Genomic DNA, 26,096 nt, shown 5'->3' on the forward strand with positions numbered 1-26,096 from the left:
ACTTCCTATAGTAACCAGACAGGCCCAAGAAAGCTCAGACCTGTGTCTGGGTGGTTGGAGGAGCCCAGTCTTTTATGGCCTGTATCTTGCTCTCTAATGGTTGAACCTGGCCTCCACCCACAAGGTGGCCCAGGTACACAACCTGACTCTGCCCCATCTGGCACTTAGTAGCCTTGATAGCGAGGCCTGCCTTTTGCAGGGCCTCTAAAACTTTCCTCAGGTGGATCAGGTGATCCTCCCAGGTGGAGCTAAAGACAGCAATATCATCTAGATATGCTGCTCAGAAGTCATCCAACCCAGTGAGAACTTGGTTCACCAACCTTTGAAAAGTGGCAGGTGCATTTTTCAAACCAAAGGGCATCACCACAAACTGGTAATGACCTCCTGGGGTAGAAAATGCTGTCTTGGCCTTGGCATCCTCAGCTAACCTGATCTGCCAATAACCAGCTGTTAGGTCAAATGTACTTAAGAAAGTTGCAGAAGCCAACTTGTCTATCAGTTCATCTGCCCTATGTATTGGATGGGCATCTGTCTTAGTGACAGCATTGAGACCCCTGTAGTCTACACAAAACCTCATCTCTCTCTTACCATCCTGAGTGTGAGGCTTTGGTACTAGAACTACAGGACTAGCCCAAGGGCTCTCTGAGGGTTCAATGACTCCCAATTCCAACATCTTTTGTACTTCCTTCTTTATGCAGTCTCTGACATGGTCAGGTTGCCTATAGATTTTACTCTTTATAGGCAGACTGTCACCAGTGTCCACCTCATGGGTGCACCAGTTTGTCTGACTGGGGGTCAGAGAAAACATTTGTCTAAAGGATTGAAGAACCTGCTTACAATCATCTTGTTGATGCTCAGAGAGGCTGTCAGAAAAGACTACACCATCTACTGACCCATCATCAGGGTTCTGAGTGAGCAGGTCTGGGAGAGGGTCACTCTCTTCCTCCTGCCCCTCATCTGTGGCCATGAGCAAGCTCATGTCCTCCCTGTCAACAAATGCTTTGAGCCTGTTCACATGAAGTACTCTGTGAGGGCTCCTGGGAGTTCCCAGGTGCACCAGGTAGGTGACCTCTCCCTTTTGCTCAATGATGGTATGGGGTCCAGACCATTTGTCTTGGAGAGCTGCTGGGGCCACTGGCTCCAACACCCACACCTTCTGTCCTGCATGATAAACAGTTAGGACAGCGTTCTGGTCATGCCAAGCTTTTTGAAGTTCTTGGCTGGCCTCAAGGTTTTTGGATGCCTTCTCCATGTACTCTGCCATCCTGGAGCGGAGACCAAGTACATAGTCCACTATGTCTAGTTTAGGCTTTTTGAGAGGTAACTCCCATCCTTCCTTCACAAGACATAGGGGTCCTCTTACAGGATGCCCAAACAGAAGCTCAAAAGGGCTGTAACCAACCCCCTTCTGTGGGACCTCTCTGTAAGCAAACAGAAGGCAGGGTAAAAGGATGTCCCATCTTCGCCTAAGCTTTTCAGGTAACCCTTTTATCATCCCTTTGAGGGTCCTGTTGAATCTCTCCACAAGCCCATTGCACTGTGGGTGATAGGGTGTGGTAAATTTGTAATTTACACCACACTCCTTCCACATTGCAGTCAAGTATCCTGACATGAAGTTTGCACCTCTGTCAGAGACAACCTCCTTAGGAAACCCCACTCTAGTAAAAACTGAAAGTAGGGCCCTGGCCACAACAGGAGCTGTAGTGGTCCTAAGGGGAATAGCTTCTGGGTACCTGGTGGCATGATCCACTATCACCAGTATAAATCTGTGCCCAGATGCTGTTGGGGGGTCCATTGGTCCAACAATGTCTATTCCCACTCTCTCAAAGGGTACCCCCACCACAGGAGGGGGGCCTTTGTGGTGCCACCTGATTTGCCACTGGCTTGGCAGGTGACACATGAGCGACAAAACTCTTTAGTGTCCTCAGGCATATGAGGCCAGTGAAAGTGTGGGGCAAGCCTGTCCCAAGTCGTGTTCTGGCCTAAGTGACCTGCAAGGGGAATTTCATAGGCTAAGGTGAGAAGGAAACCTCTAAGAGACACAAGGGGATGACCAGCCTCCTGGTAGCACCAGGCTTGGGGTCTCTTGCCTCAGAGTATAGGAGTCCTTCATCCCAATATACTTTATGGGCACCTGTAGCATTCCCTGCAGCCTCAGCAGCAGCCTGCTGTCTGAGGGGTTCAAGGGAGGAACAGTCTAACTGGGCCTGCCTCAAGTCTGCCCTGGAAGGTCCCCCTGTCCCAAGAAACTCAACCTGTTCAGGCTCAAGCTCTTCTAGGACAGTTCCTTCTGGGGCCTTGGGGTCAGCCTCCTGAGAGGGCTGATCCTCAACCTGAGGCAGGGGGGAAGGCTCAGCCTTACCCCTACTGCTCTTCCTCTTGGGTAGTGTCTGGTCCATTCTTCCAGGATCCAGCACTTGTTCAGCTGGGCATTTCTTGTCCTGTGACCCGGTCACAGCAAGGACATGTGAGGAGAGACCTAGCATTTCTACATGAGTCCTGTACTCCACATCTGACCACAGTGAGGATTCCAAATCATTGCCAAAAGACAATCTACCTGGAGGTCTGAACTAACTACAACCCTTTTGAGGCCAGTTACCCCTCCCCAGGAGAAATTAACAACTGCCATACTGTGATTGGTAGTGACATTGCTAGCATTGGTCACTAGGTAGTCTGAACCTAGCATAATCTGGTCAGGGTCCACAAATGTTGGTGTCACCATGGTGACACTGGCACATGTGTCCCTGTAGGCCTGAGCCATCTTTCCATTTATCAAAGGCGTTTGTCTGTATTTGCCCAGAGTACTAGGACTTACAGTAGGGGTCATATCCATGTCCCCAGTACAAACAAGAACTGCCTGAGTAGGTATTCTAACTAAGTCAGAACCCACCTCAGTTCCCAGGGTTAACCCAACTATAGCCTTGGGAGGTACACTACCACTACTAACAGTACTAGGGGGTGCAGGTGTCTTAGGGACAGTAGTGGTAGGAGTTTGGCCTTTCTTGGTGCACTCACTAAACCAGTGAGTCTTACTTTTACAGTATTGGCACCATGGTTTCTTAGGACCATCATTCCTCTTCTTTTGGGAAGTTTGGGACCCACCCTCCTTAGGTTGTTGGGGCCCTGTTGAAGACTTCTGGTCATTTTGCTTATTCTCATTACCCTTCTGGTCTGCTTTCTTCTGGCCACCACCCTGGTTCTGGTTCTGCTGCTTGACCCTTGTCCTGACCCATCTGTCTGCCTTCTTTCCCAATTCTTGGGGAGAGGTCAGATCTGAGTCAATCAAGTGCTGATGCAACAACTGGTTCTGACAATTATTTAAGATTTGCTCTCTCATAATTAGATTATACAATCCTGTGTAATCAGTAACTTTACTTCCCAGTAACCAGCCTTCCAAAGCCTTAGTGGCACAATCAACAAAGTCAGTCCAATCCTTAGCCTGAGTTTTCTGGGTGTCTCTGAACATTAACCTGTACTGTTCAGTTGTTAAGCCAAACCCATCAATCAGTGCAGTTTTCAAGACTTGGTAATCATTAGCATCCTCATCTCTAACAGTGAGGAGCTTGTCTCTTCCTTTACCTTCAAAGGAGAGCCACAATATAGCTGTCCACTGACTCTGGGGTACCTGCTGTACTTTGCAGGCCCTCTCCAGAGCAGTTATCCACTTGTGGATATCATCTCCTGTCTTATAGGAGGGCACTGTCTTGCTCAGGTTTCTAGTATAAAAACCCCTTTCTCTATCCCTAGGGATATTGCTGCCACCAGTGGGGACTACCCCACTCAACTGTTGCTCTCTAGCAAAGGCAAGCTTTTCTTTGGCAAGGGCAAGTTCTTCCCTCTGGATCCTCAGATTAGCTTCCCTCATCTTTGCTTCATGCTCTCTCCTCTGAGGGGAAGTCATTCTCCTCTGAGCAGATGCAGGAGAGTGCACAGATCTATTGAGCCCCTAGAATGAGATCTATCTCTTCTGACCCCAAGATTAGGCCTGCTCATGGACAGCACTGGGGGTCCCCTAGTACTATCCATAAGTAAGTCTAAGTTGGTCCTGGTGAGTCTGCTAACTACTACAGGACCTTTGTCTGCCTCATCCCCAGATGATTCCTCCTCCTCCTCCTCCTCCTCAGCTACATTCTCTGTCTCAGGGAGGTCTGGATCACACGAGTACCTTCTAAGGGGGGCATGCTCCTATCTGGATTAAAAGGGTCTGTGTCAGCAGCCCTTCTGGCATCATAGGTCTCTAAGAGACCTAACAGAAAAGGAGTGGTAGGGTTAGAACCCTGTTTCAATTTCCTGGACGTACACAATTGTCTCATCTCCTGGAAACTGAGGCTGCATATCTGGAAAGGACCTGTGGAGGGTCACTAACCACTAGGGGAGTCTCTGAAGACTCTCCATGGGTAGACATGCTTTCTAGTGAGGTGTAAGTGATGCACCTACCTACACTATTGGTTTTCCTACTGATCCCTTGCTAAGAGTTGTAGTCAGGGTGTGCTAGGCCCCTTCTACTACAACAGCTGGTTCAGTAGAACTCAGAGTATTTCTAAGCTTGTTATATGTACCTATAGTTCCTTATGTGATCTTTCAACTGATAGTTCAAGATTATATTTGGTAAAAACAACAGCAAGCTCAAATCCCACCGCTGCCACCAATGTGAGAAGGTGTCCTGATATATGATGCTCACTAGTTCTAGTGATCACCTTGTATCAGTCCAAACAAAGTAAAGTCCACCTTTGTAAAGCGCACAATCACCCGTAAGGGTCTCTAGGCGCTGGGGGGCCGTCGGGAAGATTAAGCGAGCTATTGCCCAGAGTCACATGGTGCTGGGCTAAACTGCCGCCGGAGCCGGGGATCGAACCGTGGTCCCCAGATTCCAGCGTCCGTCGCCCTGGCCGCGGCGCCACACCTCTCCCAACCCTTATGGTGATTGGTTGTAAGTCAACCTTATAGACCAGCTATCCTAATGGTAGCATGGACAAAGCAGTCTTAGGCTAAACTCTTTTGGCATGTGAAGCCAGCTGTTTTACCACAATATAACCCCTTGAATACCAGATGAAAGGACACCACACAGGTTGTTATGAAAATAAACAGTATATTTATTAATAACAAACACCTCTGAACTCTTTATGAGGTCAGAGGGCTAAGCACATGACAATCTCTTAGGAAAAATACGATAAGTTGCACAAAATTACAATGGTGCCCTAGGGGCACGACAAACCATATACTAAGTAAGTGTAATGTGAAAGTCGATAGAAAGAATGGAGCTGTCCAGAGGCTGGAGGTACGCTAGGACTACGCTATCTTCACCTTAGGTAAGTAATAGGATGCCCACGGGACGCGTGTGCAGAGTGTGAACTTACACGCGAGATGCGTAACAACGTCTATGGACAGTACAGTTCAAGTTAAAGGTGAGTACGGACAATCCTGACTAGGTAGGACTAAAACAACTGTGGAACTGGACACTAGGACAGTTAAACTACCCTTGAGCACCGAAATGCTCTCGTTACCTCACCCACGGGCTGCGGGTGCATAGGTGTCAAAGTGTGTCGGGTTCTCGCGTTGAAGTCTCTGGAGCCTGGAAGAAAAGATGCTGCAGGCGACCCGGAGGAAGATGTCCGGTGCGATCCAAGGGTGGATCGGTGAAGAAGAGGACCTGAAAGCAGAGGGGACAATGTTCAAAGTCACTAGCCAGTGACTGGAGTGGAACCAGAAAGGAACCAGATGTCGTTGTCGCGATCAGGTGAAGAGTGGACGCTTGTCTCTGCAGCCACGTGGACCAGGAGGTGTCTTCGACGACCAGGATGGAGGCACGAGCTGTCCCACGCAGGCTCTCGCTGTCGGCGGTTTTGGATCCGGAATTGGCGTCAACAGGCCTTGGCAAAGGCAACCCACGCGGTGAGTGGAAACGGCGTCTGGAGTGGACCAGGAGGGTCCGGGGTGCTACTCTTTTGGAAGGGAGCAAGGGCCAGTCTGGAGCAACCAGACCAGCAGTGAAGATTTCAAAGTTCGTCATCCAGGAGGCCACTAGCCAGCCGGCAAGTGACCAGACAATGCGTCAAGCAGCAAACAAGCAGAAGGGCCCCACGCAGATCTCGTGGATGCTGGAGGGCTGGTCTTCCGTGCAGGAGCTGCTCGGGGCTGGGGCTTCTCAGTCCCCAAAGCACTTGGTCGAGTTTACCTCGGGAGTCGTGCTGAAAGCGAAGTGCAGGTTCGTTCAAGATGGCCGGTCCCACGTGTCTCGTCGCACCCACGGATCTCAGCTGTGCTGCAGATGTAGGTAGAGGTCGGAGAGGTCTGTGAGTCTGGGTCTCGTCGGGCTCTGAAGTCTGGATTCTCGAGGGAAGACGACAAAGTGAAGCCGCTGGATGCTTGATGGTGCCAGCAGTTGCAGGGTGGACACTCCTTGCCCACAAGGGAGATTCTTCAGTCTTCTGTGGAGCAGAACGTCGAAGTTCAGAGTTTCTTCTTGTCAGTTGTTCAGGATAATCTAATTTGGAATGGGACCAGCTCCTACCTTTATTCTCCTAAAGGGGGCTGCACTACTGACTAGGTACCTCCCCAGGGTGGGACCAGGAAGGGGGATGTATACACCCCCTATCCTTTGTCCGGTTTCGCGCCAGAGCTGGGGCAGGGATGCCCCAGCAACTGGTTTGAACCGGTGTATGCACAGGACACCTTGTGTGCCCCGGGCATGTCTCATTCCTTTCAGGCCTGTCCTACCCAATACACAAAATCCTGTCTGGGGTGGTGCTAGCACCTCCCAAGGCAGGAAACCCTTTGTCCAAGCCTCCCTCGCTGGAAGGACTCCCAGCAGCAGGAGGTCAGACTTGTGTCTGTGGTGGTGGCATCCATTTTGTGATGCCAAGGCTCGAGTTAACTTTAACCGGGGTTCACAGTTACATACATGTCGTGTCCCTCTAAAAGGGTGGAATGCTACCCCCGTCGCCAGAATTGGCGAGGGGTTAGTATTCCAATTCGTATGACACCTTACTCGACATGTTTTGATAATGTTATACCAAAGTTAGCATTTAACTGCGAGGATTATAATGCACTTAAGAGTATATGGTATAGCGTTATCATGGAACAGCTATTAGGACTTGGTTCCGCAAGCTGCAAACGGGCTCAGCTCATGCCAGAGCACCATCTCACATAATTCGAAGCACTCTGCCTACAGGATTGATAAGGCCTGCCATAGGAGTGACTGATAGGAATATATGTGTCCATTTTAGGATTAGATATAGGTATACTATATCTACAGCAAAGGGTGATTACACCACCTTGCCCCAGCTGTCGTGCAGCCAGTTGTGTCTGTTTAGATGGCCAGCAAGGGGTGGCATAATACATGCTTCAGCCCCTGGTAGGCCCTGGGTACACCTATGCCCTGGATACCTAAGGTATACTGTACAGGGGCTGATAAGGTGGCCCAGTACCAATTGGTAAATGCACCTAAGGTACATGGTTGTCAATTTAGAGAGAGAACAGCTAGGCTGTGGGTCTGGTTAGCAGGCCCACAGCCAGAGAAATTCGTAAACCAGTGAAGCAAAAAGCAAAAATCTGGGGTGACCATAGGATTGCAGACCCCACTCTCCTACATACGGGAACAAGGTTGGGGGGGAGAGATAGAAAAATTATATCTTCTCCCCTAGGGCACACCATAACGAATGCTGACGGCCAATCTTGTTCAGCTAACAGGATGTCATAACTAGATCTCTGAAAGAGACACGTTAGTGATAGATTCATTACCTTAGAATATCCCCAGGAGTCAGACTGGATCCGGAGATTTTTTGCGTAGCAGTACCCTTGCGCGTCGGTAGGCGTCGTCTGCGGCTCCGTGTCCGTCATCGGCGTCGTGGGCGCCGTGATGACGTCGTCGGAGTACTTAGACGCCGCCTCCGCGTGCTGACGTCCGTTCTTCTTTTTTCCGCGCCAGCAGCCCAGATCCAGAAAAAGTGGTACCTTAGTCACTTTTTGACTAAAACTTTTTTGATCATCCTTTTTCGAAGTCTTCGACTCCGAACGGTGCCGGTAGGGATGCCTGGTTTTAAGCCCTGTGAGGACTGCGACCGGCTGATGTCGGTCACGGACCCTCACCGTCGGTGTCTCCACTGTCTCGGCGTCGACCACGACGACAAGACCTGTTCCGACTGCGGGGCCCTGACTTCGAAGGCTAGACGGGAGCAGTCCCGTAAGCGACTCGAACTCCGGCAGTGGGCCCACGCCAAGAGAGGTCCCGGGCCGGACGGAGGTCGAGGGACCGGTCTCGAGAGAGGAGCCATCGGAGCTCCGGGAGTCGACATCACTCCTCAGGGTCAAAGTCGTCAGGTAAGCACAAGAAGTCGAAGAGACGTCATCGCTCTTCTGACTCCCCCCCCCGACGCTCGCGCGACGCGGCCGGGGGTTCAGGTGGCACCGCCCACGCAGCTCCGTCGGAGTCGCAGGCGCCGCGTCCGGCCTCATACCCTCCGGTCCCTGGGCCTAATGCGGCGCCGGAGGAGATCGAGCGGTTCCTCATGGCCATGAGGTCCCTCTCTCCTCCGACGGGCTCCGTGGCGCCTTCGGGCCCAGCGGACCTGTCTGGGGGTCCTAGCGGGTCGGGGGCTTCTGTCCCGACGCCGTCGGGTGCTTCAGCTCCGACGCCGCCGGCGCCTTCGGGCCCAGCGCCTTCGGGCCCCGCTGGATCCGGTTCCAGATCCGGGTCGTCGCCGGTGGACTTAACGACCTCCCCGGCGCCGACCCCTCAAGTGTCACCCCAGAGCCGTCCTCGGGTGGCGCCGTCCCCGACGCCTCCCTCGACCCGGTTCCGGCGCTGGAGCGGCGCCGCTCGGCGCCGCTTCAGACGCCGTTCGGAGAGTTCACTTTCCATGAACCAGCCCCATCATTTGCTAACCCTGAGTACCAGGAGATGGGTGATGAGGAGGATTGGGAGGGGTCTGAGGACCCTCTGGCACGTGAATGCCAGTCTCAAGAGGACTGGGCAGGTGAACTTGGGGAGGCCGGTGAGGCTTTGTCTCACCTCCTACCATGGCTACGGAGGAGGGGGCAACCTATAGTGTGGTGTTGATGAGGGAGGCCAAGGCCTTGGGCCTTGAGCTCCCCATCGCGGCCGTGAGGACTAACCTCCTCACCGAGGTCCTTAAGCCGCAGTCATGCTCAGCCGAGCCTCTGCTGCCGTTTAACGAGGCCTTAACCGACGTTCTTTTGGGCACTTGGTCCAAGCCCGCTACGAGTTCACCCGTAGATAGGAACGTGGCCAGGCGCCACCGCCCGGCCCCGGGCGACCCATGTTTCCTGTCCACCCACCCCACCTCCCTGAGCCTGGTCATCCTGGCCTCCAATTCCCAGACCGCATTCCCGTCTGCTCCGCCGGACAGGGAATCCAAGAGGTACGAGCAGTATGGTAAAAAGATCTTCTCCTCCCTTAGTCTGGGACTGCGGTCTTCCAACACCGCATGTCTCTTGGGCCGCTACACCCACTCTCTGTGGGATACGGTTGCGGAAGTGCTGCCAGAGTGTCCGTTGGAGGTACGGGCCAAACTCGGCCAAGCCCTTGTGGAGGGCCGGAATGCAGCCAGATATTCTATCCGGTGTGGGCTGGATACCACCGACTCACTAGGTAGAGCGATGGCAACGACGGTGTTGGTCAGACACCACGCCTGGTTGAGGTCCTCCAACTTTTCGGCCGATGTCCAAAACACACTGATGTACATGCCGTTTGATGGCCGTCGCCTTTTTGGCGACAAGGCAGACCATGCGCTTGAGCGCTTTAAGGACTCCAGGGCTACGGCCAAGTCCTTGGGCCTCTCGGCCCCGCGCCAGCAATCGGCTGCCTTTCACTCCTTTCGTGGCCACAGAAGGGGTGTACCCACACCTGCTGCCAGCCACGCTCCGCAGGGTATTACCCAACGCGGTGGCGGCCGTGGAAACCGCCGTGGTGGCGGTCGGGGACAACGGCGAGGTCAGTCCACACCTTCCCCCGCAGCATCCGCCTCAAAACCCTCCTAGTCCGTGCTTTCAGGCCCATGTGACGCCAGTGGGGGGCAGGGTTCGCCATCACCTTCTCCACTGGCGCACTGTCACGTCGGACAGGTGGGTGCTGCAGATCGTCCGAAGGGGCTACTCCCTCCCCTTCGAGGCGACTCCTCCAGGCATGCCACCGCAGAACCGCCGTGTATCGGGGGATCATTTGCGTCTTCTGCAGGAGGAAGTTACGGCCCTCATGGCCAAGGGGGCCATCGAGCGCGTTCCTGGGCCAGAAGTAGGGTGTGGTTGCTACTCCCACTACTTTCTGGTACCCAAGAAGGGCAAAGGGGGCCTATGCCCTATCTTGGACCTAAGGAACGTCAACGGCTTCCTCCGGAAGGAGAAGTTCAAAATGCTGACACTGGCTCAGGAGACTGGATGGTAGCGTTGGACTTGCAGGACGCTTATTTCCACATCCCCGTCCTGCCGGCCCACCGGCGCTACCTGCGGTTCACGGTTTGCCACGAGCACTTTCAGTATACCGTGCTCCCCTTCGGCCTTACCAGCGCCCCACGGGTGTTCACAAAGGTGATGGCGGTGGTCGCAGCTCATCTGCGCAGGTTAGGGGTTTCAGTCTTCCCCTACCTCGACGACTGGTTGTTGAAGGCGGGCCCGCCCCAGACAGTCGTCAGCCACCTCCAGACTATGGCAGATCTCCTGCACCAGCTGGGGTTCTCCATCAATGTGCCAAAGTCACACCTGTGTCCCTCTCAGAAGCTCCTCTTCATCGTAGCGGTTCTCGACTCGGCGCGGTTTCGGGTTTATCCACCCGAACAGCGGGTCCGGGATATTCAGGCTATGATTCCCATCTTTCAGCCGTTATCCCGTGTCTCGGTCAGGTTGACGCTGCGGCTTCTGGGGCTGATGGCCTCCTGCATCCTACTGATGCATCACGCCAGGTGGCGGATGCGGGCTCTGCAGTGGGACCTGAAGTTTCAGTGGGCCCAGCATCAGGGCAACCTGTCCGACCACGTCCTGATCTCGGAGGGCACTGTGAGACAGCTGCAGTGGTGGCTCACGGACCGCGATTGGGTCAGCGGCAGATCCCTCTCCCTTCCCCAACCGGAGCACGTAGTTGTGACGGACGCGTCCCTCCAGGGCTGGGGAGGCCACATGGGAGAGGCGGAGATCAGAGGCCTCTGGTCTCCGGCGGAGGCCCGGCTCCTCATCAACCTGTTGGAGTTACGGGTGATTCGTCTAGCACTGAAGGCATTCCTCCCCTCTGTCCGGGGGAGTGTATTGCAGGTGTTCACGGACAACACCACCGCCATGTGGTACTGCAACAAACAGGGCGGGGTGGGGTCGTGGACCCTTTGCCAGGAGGCTCTGCGCCTCTGGCAATGGCTGGAACGCCAGGGCGTGACCCTGGTGGCTCAACACCTGGCAGGTTCTCTGAACGCCAGGGCGGACGAGCTCAGCCGTCGGTGCATGATGGAAAACGAATGGCGTCTGAACTCGGATGTGGCGCAAGGCCTCTTTCAGCAGTGGGGAGAGCCTTGGTTAGATCTATTCGCCACTGAAGAGAACGCGCAATGTCATCAGTTCTGCGCGTTGGAATTTCCAAGGCAGCACTCGCTCGGAGATGCTTTTCGTCGCGAGTGGAGTTGCGGTCTATTGTACGCCTTTCCGCCTATACCACTTCTGCCCAGAGTGCTGAAGAAGATCAAGCGCGACCGGGCCCAAGTCATCCTTGTGGCTCCGGACTGGGCACGAAGGTACTGGTATCCAGAGCTACTCAGTATGTCAGTCGATCCCCCGGTTCGTCTGCCTCTTCAGGAGGACCTTCTGTCGCAGCAACAGGGGACGGTCCTCCACCCGAACCTGTCCAGTCTCCACCTCCATGCTTGGAGTTTGAGCGGCGACAGTTGAGGCCATTTGTCTTGCCTCCTGAAGTCTGTAACGTCATTCTGGCAGCCAGGCGTCCCTCCACAAAGCCGGTATACGCCTGCAGGTGGAACAGATTTGTGGCATGGTGCACAGCAAAGGCTGTGGATCCTCTTGCTGCCCCCCTCTCTGAGGTTCTTCTCTTCCTTCTTTCTCTTGCCCAGCAGGGCTCTGCTCTGGGCACTATCAAGGGCTACCTTTCTGCCCTTTCAGCCTTTCTGAAGCTGCCTGGTCAACCTTCTTTGTTCAAGTCCCCTCATTGTAAATAGATTTCGTAAGGGCATCACACACACGTTCCCTCCTGTTCCGTTTGTGATGCCTCAGTGGGACTTGAACCTTGTTCTTACTTTTCTGCTGTGCGCTCCCTTTGAGCCACTTCACAACTGTCCTCTCCGCCTTCTTACTCTGAAGACTACTTTCCTAGTTGCCATCACCTCTGCCAGGAGAGTGAGTGAGCTCCAGCCCCTTTCTTGTACTCCTCCTTTCCTTTCTGTCCATCCGGACAAGGTTGTGTTGCGTACTAAGCCATCTTTCCTGCCCAAGGTTGTCACAGCCTTCCTGTTGGACTTGGCCCTTTGGCAGGTTCACCCCTAAACTTTTTGCTTTTAAGGTGACCTGGTGATGGTGATTTTTGGGTTCTGCGCACTTTCACTGTGTCCCAGTGGAAAGTGCGTGCGCACTTTGAGTGCATGTGGTGAGATAGGCCTACCCTCCCATAGGAATGCATGGGGAATGTATGTGTCCCTGGTAGTTCCTGATGCGTGGGGTGTACAGGCTCGAGTCTGGTATGTGTGGACTCGTGTGATTGAATGCTGCGAGATGATGTATGCGGCATGAATGTGTCTAGTGTGGAAGTGCCACTTCTAGACATGGCTGTACGTGTACTGTGAGGGTGCTGGCGTGTGATTGGCTGGAGCTGGCTGGGATGCCAGGCTCCATGAGTCATGATGGGTCTGCCCGGTGATGAGTGTGGAGATTAGCATGCTGATGGCTGGGGAGGAGTGCCCCTGTGTCTTGAATGGGGCTGGGCTTTCCCCCACACAATGCTGGCTCCGCCCCCTGTGGTGCGTCTAACGACCCTAGCCTCCCTAGTGAATGAAAGGGGTGGTTGAGCCATCAAGGGTGCTCTAAAACCAGCTGCAACTGGTTTCTCCCCCACCCTGCACCTACAGACGAAGGAATTTACAGTATAAGAAGGGGCTGTGTCCCCTTACAATTTGTTCTCTTCCAGGATCCTGATGGTGCTGCTGCTGTTGCTGGGCAGGAGTACCGCCACTTGGATTGCCTCCCTGCCTGGAGGCCCAGTGAGCTGGCTCTGGGCCCAGCCTTGCCCCCTGCCTACCTAGGAACTTTGCTGGACTTTGCCAAGCGCCTGGAAGCGCTTCATTTCTCCCTAGCGCCTGGGAGCGTTTTGCTTGGCTTCTAGCGCTTAAGAGCGCTTTATTCTGTCCATTGGCGCTTAGGAGCGCTCTGGGTGCTTTGGCCGGTGCCTACCCGGCATCGTTTGCCTGCGTGCTGGTTTTCCTCCCCAATCGAGTGCCCACCTCGATTTATATTGATAATTGAAGCCGGTGCCCGCCCGGCATTGCCCCGTGTTTTCACCGCCGCAGCCCAGGATTGTGCAAAGAGCCGCCGCGCTGCCAGCACCGACCCGGAAGCCGTAGGTGTCAACCGGAAGTCCCGCCCTCACAGGGCAGGACGAGAAGAGCTGAGGCGGTGGAAGGTACAGGCGGGGCTCCGTTCTGGAAGGAGAGCCCCGCGCTGCCCAGTGGAGTTCAAGAGTCCGCCCGCAGGAGAGGAGACGCGCTGCTTTCCTCGCAGCCAAGACCCGGTGAGTGTCCGTGAAGGGAGAGGGGCGTCGGGGCACATTGCCGGTGCCCGCCCCTCCCCTCGAGTGCGAGGCTCGTGGGGCCATCCTTGTTTAGAGAGCCGATCCCGGCTCAGAGGGCCGATTCTCCTGAAGGGCGCTGAGAGGGTAGAGCGACCCCGACAGGCAGCGGGCCGCTCCCCCAGCGAGGCAGCATTCTTGTTTGGCCCACGAGGGCCCCGGGGGCATTTCCATTGGTTTCCGAGCCCTGAGAGGCTCAGTGTCATTTCTTTGGGGCCCGAGGCTCTGGAGGGCATTTTGACCTTTAGGGTCCCCCGAGGAGGGACTCCAACGACGGCCCAGATTGTGTGTAGAGCCCTGAGAAGGCTCTGGGGCATTTGTTAATTAGGAGCCCCAAGGCTCCAGGGCCCACATTGTGTTCAGAGCCCCGAGAGGCCCTGGAGGGCCACCGTCGTTTCTGCGAGACCATCGAGGCTCTGGGGGCATTATGTATTTAGAGCCCTGAGAGAGGCTTGAGGTGCCAGATTTGATTTAGAGCCCCAGAGAGGCTCAAAGGCCCCATTGATCTCGAGTCCAGAGAGGCTCAAGGGGGCACAGTTGTTTTACGAGCCCTGAGAGGCACGGGAGGGCCATTCTGTTTGTTTAGAGCCACGAGGCTCTTGGGGGACACAAGTGCTTTGTGCAGAGCCTGGGAGGCTCCAACGTTGTCCCCACCATTATCTTCACAGCTGCCCAGCACTTCGTGGGCAGCTGCTACGTTTAGGCCCCTGACATTGGGACACAGGGCGGCCTAGCCCTAGAAAGGCCAGTTGGCCTAAGGACAGTCACAGGTGGTGACTTATGTGAGTTTGGCGCAATTGTTCTTTTGCTACACCTCTGAATGTATTGTGGATGCATCATGTGTTTTCCTTCCTTACACCGCTGAATGTATGTTTATGCATCATGTGTTATGTGCTTACACTCCTACAGGTATTGTGATACTTAGGTGGTTGTTCTCCTAGTACAGGTAGTGCTAGTGAGGTCCTGGTTACCAGTGATTTCTGGTTGTCTACTTTATGTTCTAATTTGTGCTACAGTGATTTATATTCCATGTGCTGAGTGCTAATTCTACCTAGTGCTAAGTTCTAAAAGTGCTGATTCCTGACAGTGGTCCAGGTGGCCCTGTCTTGTACATATCCCCTGTAAATTCTGCCCGTGCCTGTTGACACATTGTAAAGTGTGTGTTTTTATCTAATGTGTTTTGGTGTAATACAAAGGCTATTTTTATATAACCTTGTGTGGAGTTTCCTTTGTGGTGGGCCTTGGGTGTTGTTGCTGGGGTGGGTGCGCAAATACTTAACTTACATCGCCTCCAAGTTTAGCCTTGCTGCTCGCGCCACGTTACCTAGAGGGTGAGCAGGGGTTATCTTGGCGTGTAACTCCCTTGCCCTGTCTTAGGAGTGGTGGTCTCTGACTGAGTTTGGCGAAAGCCCTGGCCAGCCAGGGATCCCATTTCTAACACTTTCACATCGGGCAGTCCATCACCTTGCCAACCTTCTTTCCGCCACCGTACCCCTCTAAAGGGGAAGAGCGGCTCCACCGTCTGGACCCAAAACGTGCGCTCTGATTCTACTTGGATCGCACACGCCAGTTCCGGGTGGATAACCAACTCTTTGTTGGTTACGTGGGCGCTAAGAAGGGGAAAGCGGTGCACAAGAGGACTATCTCCCGGTGGATCATCTTGTGTATTCAGGCACGTTACTCCTTGGCTAGAAAGGTGCCCCCTGTTGGATTGCGGGCTCATTCCACCCGAGCCACGGCGAGTACAACTGCCTTGGGCCGGGGAGTGCCCTTACAAGACATCTGTCAGGCAGCTACGTGGGCCTCGCTGCACACGTTCGCAAGACACTACTGCCTGGACAGCCAAGTCCGGAGGGATGGCTTCTTTGGCCGTTCTGTCCTCCAGGACTTTCTGGTGTGATTATTGGTTCGCAGACCCACCACCAGGGTTGGTATTGCTGGGGTATCTATTCTAAGGTAAGGAATCTAATACTAACGTGTCTCTTTCAGATGCACAAGTTACTACTTGTGTAACGATATATCTGTAAGAGACATTAGTTAGTGATAGATTCCTTACCGGCCCCTAGAGTTAGGGTTATCCCCTTTCAGGGCCCTAGTTTCAATGGCACCAGTGTTGGTTTTTAACATGGCTCAGCGCTTCTGGCGTGGAAAAGCTGTGTCTAAGAACTGACGTTCACATTTGGGTGCAGGCAACCTCTTGATTCGGGGCAACACCCTGTGTCCTGGCGCGATATTATCCAATTTCGACGCCATAAACTGTTATCAACAGTGATCAGAAGTGCCTCTGACAAAAGAAAAGCATTGGCTAATTTCTTTTCATGTTTTTTGTCCGTTTGTCTCCCGTTTGTCTCCTTTTTATTTACAGGTTTTTACTATTCACTACTGAATTTGTAGTGATTATATCAAGATAATTTCTTGATCACTGTAAATATATTTTTCACACTTCGAGCCTCCCGGGAGGGTGCGTCTTAGCGCGCGCACACCACCGGAGGACTTTGGTTTAGGTCCTGATGAATGCTGAGCAAAACGCAACTGACAGCAGAAACATGTTGACCATTGTTTATTATTGACCAGGATCCCGGTTCCTTAATTCAGAACTTGTGGAATCCGCCCACTTTGTTTTTATACAATGCAGATTGGTCTATATTAAAGACTTTTGTAAAGACACAATCTTGCATTTTTTAACACACTCACAACCTCACAAATAGTCACCTCTTAATTTCGGCACTGGTACACTCACCACATCCTGCTCCGCTATAATCAGGCGTTGTAGCACGCTGGGGGGACATTCGGTCACCCCAGCGGGGACCCGATGATGAAGCATGTCACCAACTAGTGGTGAGTGAGGGTCCTTCTAAACAAATAAGGATACTTTTTGTTTTGAACACATGGTGATTCTCATGCCCTTTTTGGTTTCCTCCTTCAGATAGGAGCCACTTGGGCACACTAAGGGAGACAGCTGGTTTCTCCTGCTGGGTGCCAGCATGTATGTGTGAGTCTCGACCACACTTGCGACACTAAGCGGGATAACATCACTTTTATGTTTGCTTTATATCTTAGTCACTCCTTTGTTGCTAATAATTAAGAACTGACGTCAGTACGCGGAGGCGGCGTCTAAGTACTCACGGCGCCAATGATGGACGTGGAGCCGCAGACGACGCCTACCGACGCGCAAGGGTACTGCTACGCAAAAAAATTCCGGATCCAGTCTGACGCCTGGGGATATTCTCAGGTAAGGAATCTATCACTAACTAATGTCTCTTACAGATATAGCGTTACACAAGTAGTAACTTGTGCGATAGGTACTTCCAAAAGAGACCTTTTGTCCCCCTCCATCTGGAGTGTTATTTCATGCAACTTATGTGGGACTATCACCCTTTTATCTGGTGTTTCCACTGTGATGTAATAATCATTCAAGTCCGCTGTCACCAGAAATTCCTTCAGGTTCGGGCGGGCTATTGTTACTTCTGCCACATTGTCTAGCATCATCAGAGCCCATTCCCCGTTCAGAGGTTTTGTACTCAGAATTCTGGGCATGTCTGATCTTCAGGCCTGCAACCTTCTTCTTTGTACACTGATGTTTTCTTTTTGGATTTTCTTCTTTTTTGGAAGTATAGTCTTGAGCGTGCTGCTTGTCTCTGGACTTTGTATGCTCTTCATTGTGCTCTGACCATCCTCTTCTCTCAGAGTTTTTCGATGAACCCTGAAAGGAACAAGAGGAATGTGTATCAGTATCCTGATACCTGTCAGGTTTCCTAATTTTATCCCCATTCCTAAGGTTGTACCTCTTTTCAGAGTGCTTCTGTGGAGGAGATCTTACCTCAGCATTGAGATCTTTTTTCTGTATAATTTTGTTGTTTTATATTAACCCACACTTTTTAGAAGAAGCAGGTCTTCTTAGAAGTGTCCTTTTCAGGACTGCCCAATTGTTGAGGTTTTAAAGCTTTCCCACCCAAACTGTCTCTGCCTAATTCTGCACACGCAGTTTCAATTATTTTGGGTAGTTCGTGTGGTTGCTCTAACGGACTGAACTCCCTTAGACGCTGGCAGATTTTCACTGATGCTGCTTCTTCTTTAATATTAGCTAGTATTATGGCTGATACCTGATCATAGTTATTTAGTAACTTAATCCCTAAGTTCAGAGCAGGATATGCTTCGTACTCGTTCTGTATTTGTCTTAATACATCGGGAATCACAGCTAAAGAAGGAATACCATGAGTTCTGGTATATATGATAGCAAAGACTGTACCCCAGGTGGTACAATCCTCTATCCCCATTGGAAAGCAGATTGTTAGAATTTTGTGTTTTTCAAATGGGGTAGTATCCGGGAATACTACCTCAAGCTGAGTTATTTTTTTAGTTACCCAGAATGGCATTGGTTCGCGTTTTGTGGGCATTTTGGCCATTACTGCGTGTAATGCTTGTGGAGTGATTTTAGTTGCTGTATGCTGAGATTGAGTTCCATTTGTCGCAACTGCTGCAGGTTGGAATGTGAAAGTACTCATGACGAATTGTGTCATGTTTCTGTAGATTTTAACTAATTATTTGTGTTGAGTGAGTAAGCCTGGCTGTGGCATTGTTTCATTTTCAGGATGAGGTGTATAGGCTGCTAATATCGGCCATGTTGCTCCTGATCTTCCTAACAGACCAAGTCTTACGCCTCCTCTTAAGTGGGGTAGGCACCTTTAAACCAGTATTGATGTTCCTGGTACGTGAGTGGCATCTCTATGTCTTCGGACGGACAATATTCCTCTGGTGCATCTCCCTCTGTGTATGAGTGAAATGTCTGTGTTCTTGCATCTGCTGCTGGGAATGTAACCCACGAGTAGAATACCTCTGTTTTGTTTGATTCGTGTGCCTCAATTACGAAAGCTTCTATGCCACCCCTAGCCAGTAACCCATTTCCTAATAGTTTTAGGGAGATTGTACGTCTGTATTTAGGTGCAATTAAAATTCCAGTCAAATCTTCTTCTCCTGAGAGGTGTACATCCACTACTGGGTTATTTTCGCCCTCAGTCATTTTTGTAATGAAGAAGTTTGTTCAAGGGAACTAAGATAAGATTTTATTGCACAATTTTAGGAACAGTATGTCCTGTCAAGCTTGATTAACCATCAGCCAATAAATGGGATATTTTTCCTAATCATCTATGGCAGAGTTTGTGACCACTCACTCCAGGCTTCTCTGGTTTTTTTTTGTGGGTAGGAATCTCTGAGAATAAGCATATCTGAAAGAAACACATTAGTTATAAATTCCTTACCCTAGAATTACCCCCAGGTGTCAGACTGGGTCAGGAAAGTTTTTCGTCAGCAGTACCACTGCGCGTCAGAAGGTGGCGTTGGTCAGTTCCACGTTCGTCGTAGGCGTTGTGTCGCCAGGATGACATTGCAGCAGCTACTTGAGCGCCGCACTTGCGTGCTGATGTCAGTTATTTCTTTTTTCGCACCAGCCAGCGCAGATCTGAGAAGAGTGGTACCTCGAGTCACTTTTTGACTGGCTTTTTTCTCGACTTTTGTAAACTTCTTTCTCGAGTCTTTGACTCCTGGTGCAAGAGGGATGTCTGGCTTCAAGGCATGCAGTTCCTGTAACCGGCTGATGCCCGTGACGGATTCGCTCCGCATGTGACTCTTTTGCCTGGAGCGGGACCACAACCCCAAGTCGTGCTCCGACTACTGGGTAATGGCGCCAACGGCTTTGCGGGAATGGTCCCGAAGGCTGCTTGAGCGCCGGCAGTCGTCTCAGCACCGTTTGAGGTCCCGGTCGCGAGGGAGATTGAGGGGCCTGGTTGCGGATCCACCACCGTTAGTCAAAGTCATCGAAGTCTTCGCACTCGGGGTCAGGTAAGTCGAAGCATAAGAAGTCGTCGAAGAAGCATCGTCGCTCTTCGACTTCTCCTCATCAGTCAGCTGACCCGACGAGGCATGTGGATTGTGCCCCTCCCGCGGCTCCACGTGCGGAGCCTGAAGAGTCGACTCCGTGTATCCCTCCCTTCCCAGGACCCAGAGCGACTCCCGCCCAGCTTCGTACATTTTACGAGGCGATGCATGGCATCTTTTTTTTTTCATTTAAAAAAACCTTTATTAAGGCAATAGGCGAGGAAGACAGCGTGGTGCTGGGCGGGCCGTCATCGGGGAACAGTGGAATGTGTATCACACTAGGCGGGGAAAGGATACACAGCAAGCAGCCTACAACCCCTTCGGGCTGGCCTCGTCAGTTGGGACGAGGTATGCTAATGCCAGCTCGTGGGCCGTAAACTTTATGCTGTACTAACAAACACACAAAAGAATACAATACCACTTATACATACTAGCAGGTGGATGATGCCCTTGTGTATAATATTTAGTTGTATTGGTGAGTGATGTGGCGTTGTCACCTGGCAGGCTGTCGCTCAGCTAGATTATGTTTCCTGACCTAGGTGGGGCCTGTAATGCATCAAGTTACTTCTTCAGAGAACAGGTCAATAGTGGTGTCAGGGGAGGTAGCGGGATCTGCGTCAGTAGTGTGTTCTAGCAGGTACGTTTGAAGAGGGGCCCATATGTCCCGTGGGCGGGAGGAGGTGGGTAGGAGTTCTGCTTAGATGTGTGATTGTTCTTGGCAGTATATAAGGTCTTTTAGCCATTCTTAGAATTTGGGTGCCCTCCCTCTTCCCCATCTGCACGCGATCCTTCTTTTGGTGAGGAGGAGCGCAAGCGAGTTATATCGGCGTGCCTTTCTGGCCACTGTTTCAGTATACCCTAAAAGCGTTGTGAGGGGGTCATCGGGAATATGTTCCCCGGTCATATGGTCCAGCGCCGTTAGCACAGCTTCCCAAAAGCCTTGAACGGGTGGACAGTCCCATACTGTGAGAAGTTGGCCTGATATATGATGCTCACTAGTTCTAGTGAGCACCTTGTATCAGTCCAAACAACCCTTATGGTGATTTGTTGTAAGTCAACCTTATAGACCAGCTATCCTAATGGTAGCATGGACAGAGCAGTCTTAGGCTAAACTCTTTTGGCATGTGAAGCCAGCTGTTTTACCACATATAACCCCTTGAATACCAGATGAAAGGACACCACACAGGTTGTTATGAAAATAAACAATATATTTATTACTAACAAACACCTCGGAACTCTTTATGAGATCAGAGGGCTAAGCACATAACAATACTCTTCAGAAAAATAAAGTAAGTCGCACAATTACAATGGTGCCCTACGGGCACGACAAACCATATACTAAGTAAATGGGTTAAGTAGAACGATAGAGGAAATAAGTATGCCCAGAGGCTGTAGAATCGCTGGGGCTACACTACCCTAACCTTAGGTAAGGAGCAGGAGGCCCACGGGACACGTGTGCAGTGTTAGAACACACAATGCAAAGTCAATGGGCACGAACAAATTACGAAATAGGCAAGTAATGACAGTTACGACTGGTTGAGACTAAAACTACAGGATACCTGGCCACTAGGAGAGTCAATCTACCTATGAGCACCGAAATGCTCTTGTTACCTCACCCACGGGCTGCGGGTGCATAGGTGTGAAAGTGCGTCGGGTTTCCGCGTTGAAGTCAATGGAGCCTGGAAGAAAAGATGCTGCAGGCGACCAGGAGGGAGATGTCCGGAGGGATCCAAGGGTGGATCGATGAAGATGGCGACCTGAAAGCAGAGGGGACAATGTTCAAAGTCACTAGCCAGTGACCGGTGTGGAACCAGGAAGGAACCAGATGCTGTTGTCGCGATCAGGGGAAGAGGTGAAGCTTGTCTCTGCAGCCACGTGGACCAGGAGGTGTCTTTGACGACCAGGATGGAGGCACGAGCTGTCCCACGCAGGCTCTCGCTGTCGGCGGTGTCTGTTCCTGGATCGGAGTCAACAGGCCTTGGCAAAGGCAACCCACGCGGTGAGTGAAGATGGCGTCTGGTGCGGACCAGGAGGGTCCGGGGTACTTCTCTTTTGAGAGGAAGCAAGGGCCAGTCTGGAGCAACCAGACCAGCGGTGTAGATTTCAAGGTTCGTCGTCTAGGAGGCTACAAACCAGCCGGCAAGTGACCAGACAACGCGCCGAGCAGCAACCAGGCAGAAGGGCCCCACGCAGATCTCGTGGAGGCTGGAGGGCTGGTCTTCGGTGCAGGAGCTGCTCGGGGCTGGGGCTTCTCAATCCCCAAAGAACTCACTCGAGGCTACCTCAGAGGTCGTGCTGGAAGCGAAGTGCAGTTTTTCAAAGATGGCCGGTCCCATGTGTCTCGTCGCACCCACGGGTCTCAGCTGGGCTGCAGATGTGGGTAGAGGTCGGAGAGGTCTGGGAGTCCGGGTCTCGTCGAGCTCTGAGGTTTGGTTCGGACAGGAAGGACGACAAAGTGAACCGCTTGGACGCTTGATGGTGCCTGCAGTTGCAGGGTGGTCACTCCTTGGCCACAAGGGAGATTTCTTCAGTCTTCTGTGTAGCAGAACGTCGAAGTCCAGAGTTTCTTCTTGTAAAGTTGTTCAGGATAATCTAATTTGGAATGGGACCAGCGCCTACCTTTATTCTGCTAAAGGGGGCTCTACTATCGACTAGGTCCCTCCCATGGGTGGGACCAGGAAGGGGGGTGGTTACACCCCCTATCCTTTGTCAGGTTTCGCGCCAGAGCTGGGGCTGGAGTGCCCCAGTAACTGGTTTGAACCAGGGTATGCACAGGGACACCTTGGGTGCCCCAGGCATGTCTCATTCCTTTCAGCCCTTCCTACCTCAATACACAAAGTCCTGTCTGGGGTGGTGCTAGCACCTCCCAAGGCAGGAAACCCTGGCGAGGGGGTAGTATTCCAAAGCGTATGACACCTTACACGACATGTTTTGATAATGCTATACCAAAGTTAGCAGTAACCGCGAGGATTATAATGCACTTAAGAGTATATGGTATAGCGTTATCATGGAACAGCTATAAGGACATGGTTCCGCAAGCTGCAGACAGGCTCATCTCATGTTAGAGCACCATCTCACATAATTCCAAGCACTCTGTCTTCAGGATTGCTAAGGCCTGCCATAGGAGTGACTTATAGGAATCTATGTGTCCATTTTGTGGTTAGATATAGGTATACTATATCTACAGCAAAGGGTGATTACACCACCTTGCCCTAGCTGTGTTATCAGCCAGTTCTGTCTGTTTGGATGGCCCGCCAGGGGTGCATGATTCAGCCCCTGGTAGGCCCTGGGTACACCTATGCCCTGTGTACCTAAGGTACACTGTACAGGGACTGATAAGGTGACCCAATACCAATTGGTAAATGCACCTAAAGGACATGTGTGTCAATTTAGAGAGAGAACAGCTAGGCTGTGGGTCTGATTAGCAGGCCCACAGCCAGGGAAAGTCGTAAACCAGTGAAGCAAAAAGCAAAAATCTGGGGTGACCATAGGATTGCAGACCCTACTCTCCTACATAACCCCCCCCCCCAAACTTAGGGACATTAAACTAACCTTGACCAGGTGAGTCTTCCTGTTCTAAGTGGAAATACCTGGAGAGCCCATCTGCATTGCCATGGTCAGTACCAGGTCTGTGTTCCACTGTAAAGTCCATCCCCTGTAGGGAAGTGGACCACCTACGAAGTTTGTGGTTTTCACCCTTCATTTGATTTAGCCACAAGAGGGGCTTATGGTCGATCTGAGTCTTGAAGTGAGTTCCAAACAAGTATGGCCTCGACTTCTTCAGGGCCCAAACCACAGCAAAGGCCTCCCGCTCAATAGCTGACCAACGTTTCTCTCTAGGGGTCAGCCTTCTACTTATAAAAGCAATGGGCTGGTCATGACCATCAATATTCAGTTGAGATAGAACAGCTCCCACACCAAACTCAGAAGCATCTGTTTGGACAATGAAGGTTTTGGAGTAGTCAGGACTCTTGAGAATAGGTGCAGTACACGTGGCCTGCTTCAGGTCATCGAATGCCTTTTGACAGCTAACTGTCCACTGAACTTTCTTTGGCATTTTCTTGCTTGTCAAGTCATTAAGTGGTGTCACAATGGACCCATAATTTTTGACAAACTTCCTATAGTAACCAGACAGGCCGAAGAAAGCTCTGACCTGTGTCTGGGTGGTTAGAGGAGCCCAGTCCTTTATGGCCTGTATCTTGCTCTCCAAGGGTTGAACCTGGCCTCCACCTACAAGGTGGCCCAGGTACACAACCTGACTCTGCCCTATCTGGCACTTGGTGGCCTTGATAGTGAGGCCTGCCTTCTGCAGGGCCTCCAAATCTTTCCTCAGGTGGATCAGGTGGAGCTGAATACAGCAATATCATCTAGATATGCTGCACAAAAGTCATCCAACCCAGTGAGAACTTGGTTCACCAACCTTTGAAAAGTGGCAGGTGCATTTTTCAAACCAAAGGGCATCACCACAAACTGGTAATGACCTCCTGGGGTAGAAAATGCTGTTTTGGCCTTGTCCTCCTCAGCTAACCTGATTTGCCAATAACCAGCTGTCAGGTCAAATGTACTCAAGAATTTGGCAGAAGCCAATTTGTCTATGAGTTCATCTGCCCTGGGTATTGGATGGGCATCTGTTTTAGTAACAGCATTGAGGCCCCTGTAATCTACGCAAAACCTCATCTCTCTCTTACCATCCTGGGTGTGAGGCTTTGGCACTAGAACTACAGGACTAGCCCAAGGGCTCTCTGAGGGCTCAATGACTCCCAATTCCAACATCTTCTGTACTTCTTTCTTCATGCAGTCCCTGACATGGTCATGTTGCCTGTAGATTTTACTCTTGACAGGCAGACTGTCACCAGTGTCCACCTCATGGGTGCACCAGTTGGTCTGACTGGGTGTCAGTGAGAACATATGTCTGAAGGATTGAAGAACCTGTTTGCAATCCTTCTGCTGATGTTCAGAGAGGCTGTCAGAAAAGACCACACCATCTACTGACCCATCATCAGGGTTCTGAGTGAGCAGGTCTGGGAGAGGGTCACTCTCTTCCTCCTGTCCCTCATCTGTGGCCATGAGCAAGCCCATGTCCGCCCTGTCAACATATGCCTTGAGCCTGTTAACATGAAGCACCCTGTGTGGGCTCCTGGGAGTTCCAAGGTCCGCCAGGTAGGTGACCTCTCCCTTTTGCTCAATGATGGTGTGGGGTCCAGACCATTTGTCTTGGAGAGCTGCTGGGGCCACTGGCTCCAACACCCACACCTTCTGTCCTGGCTGGTAAACAGTTATGACAGCCTGTTGGTCATGCCAAGCTTTTTGAAGTTCTTGGCTGGTCTCAAGGTTTTTGGTTGCCTTCTCCATGTACTCTGCCATCCTGGAGCGGAGACCAAGTAAATTGTCCACTATGTCAAGCTTAGGCTTTTTGAGAGGTAACTCCCATCCTTCCTTCACAAGACATAGGGGTCCTCTTACAGGATGCCCAAACGAAAGCTCAAAAGGGTTGTAGCCAACCCCCTTCTGTGGGACCTCCCTGTAAGCAAACAGGAGGCAGGGTAAAAGGATGTCCCATCTTCGCCTAAGCTTTTCAGGTAACCCTGTTATCATCCCTTTTAGGATCTTGTTGAATCTCTCCACAAGCCCATTGCACTGTGGGTGATAGGGTGTGGTAAATTTGTAATTTACACCACACTCCTTCCACATTGCAGTCAAGTATCCTGACATGAAGTTTGCACCTCTGTCAGAGACAACCTCCTTAGGAAACCCCACTCTGGAGAAAACTCCAAGTAGGGCCCTGGCCACAACAGGAGCTGTAGTGGTCCTAAGGGGAATAGCTTCTGGATACCTGGTGGCATGATCCACTACCACCAGTATACATCTGTGCCCAGATGCTGTTGGGGGGTCCATTGGTCCTACAATGCCTATCCCCACTCTTTCAAAGGGTACCCCCACCACAGGTAGTGGTATAAGGGGGGCCTTTGTTGTGCCACCTGATTTGCCACTGGCTTGACAGATGACACATGAGCGACAAAACTCTTTTGTGTCTTCAGACATGTGTGGCCAGTGAAAGTGAGGGACAAGCCTGTCCCAAGTCTTGTTCTGGCCTAAGTGTCCTGCAAGGGAAATCTCGTGGGCTAAGGTAAGAAGGAAACCTCTAAGAGACAAGGGGATGACCAACCTCCTGGTAGCACCAGGCTTGGGGTCTCTTGCCTCAGAGTATAGGAGTCCTACATCCCAGTACACCTTGTGGGCACCTGTAGCATTCCCTGCAGCCTCAGCCGCAGCTTGCTGTCTGGGGGGTTCAAGGGAAGAACAGTCTAACTGTGCCTGCCTCAAGTCTGCCCTGGAAGGTCCCCCTGTCCCAAGAAACTCAACCTGATCAGGTTCCAGTTCTTCTAGGACAGTTCCTTCTGGGGTCTCTGGGTCAGCCTCCTGAGAGGGCTGG

The 26,096-nt window shown here is 51.8% G+C and overlaps 1 protein-coding gene across 7 annotated transcripts in view; it reads left to right on the forward strand.

Annotated features, from left to right (window-relative positions):
- Positions 1 to 26,096, forward strand: part of TSPOAP1 (TSPO associated protein 1) — a 3,238,928-nt gene that overhangs the window by 2,294,287 nt on the left and 918,545 nt on the right. The window lies entirely within an intron of this gene.

This window comes from Lissotriton helveticus, chromosome 3_1, assembly GCF_964261635.1.
Source record: "Lissotriton helveticus chromosome 3_1, aLisHel1.1, whole genome shotgun sequence".
NCBI classification, from domain to species: domain Eukaryota; kingdom Metazoa; phylum Chordata; class Amphibia; order Caudata; family Salamandridae; genus Lissotriton; species Lissotriton helveticus.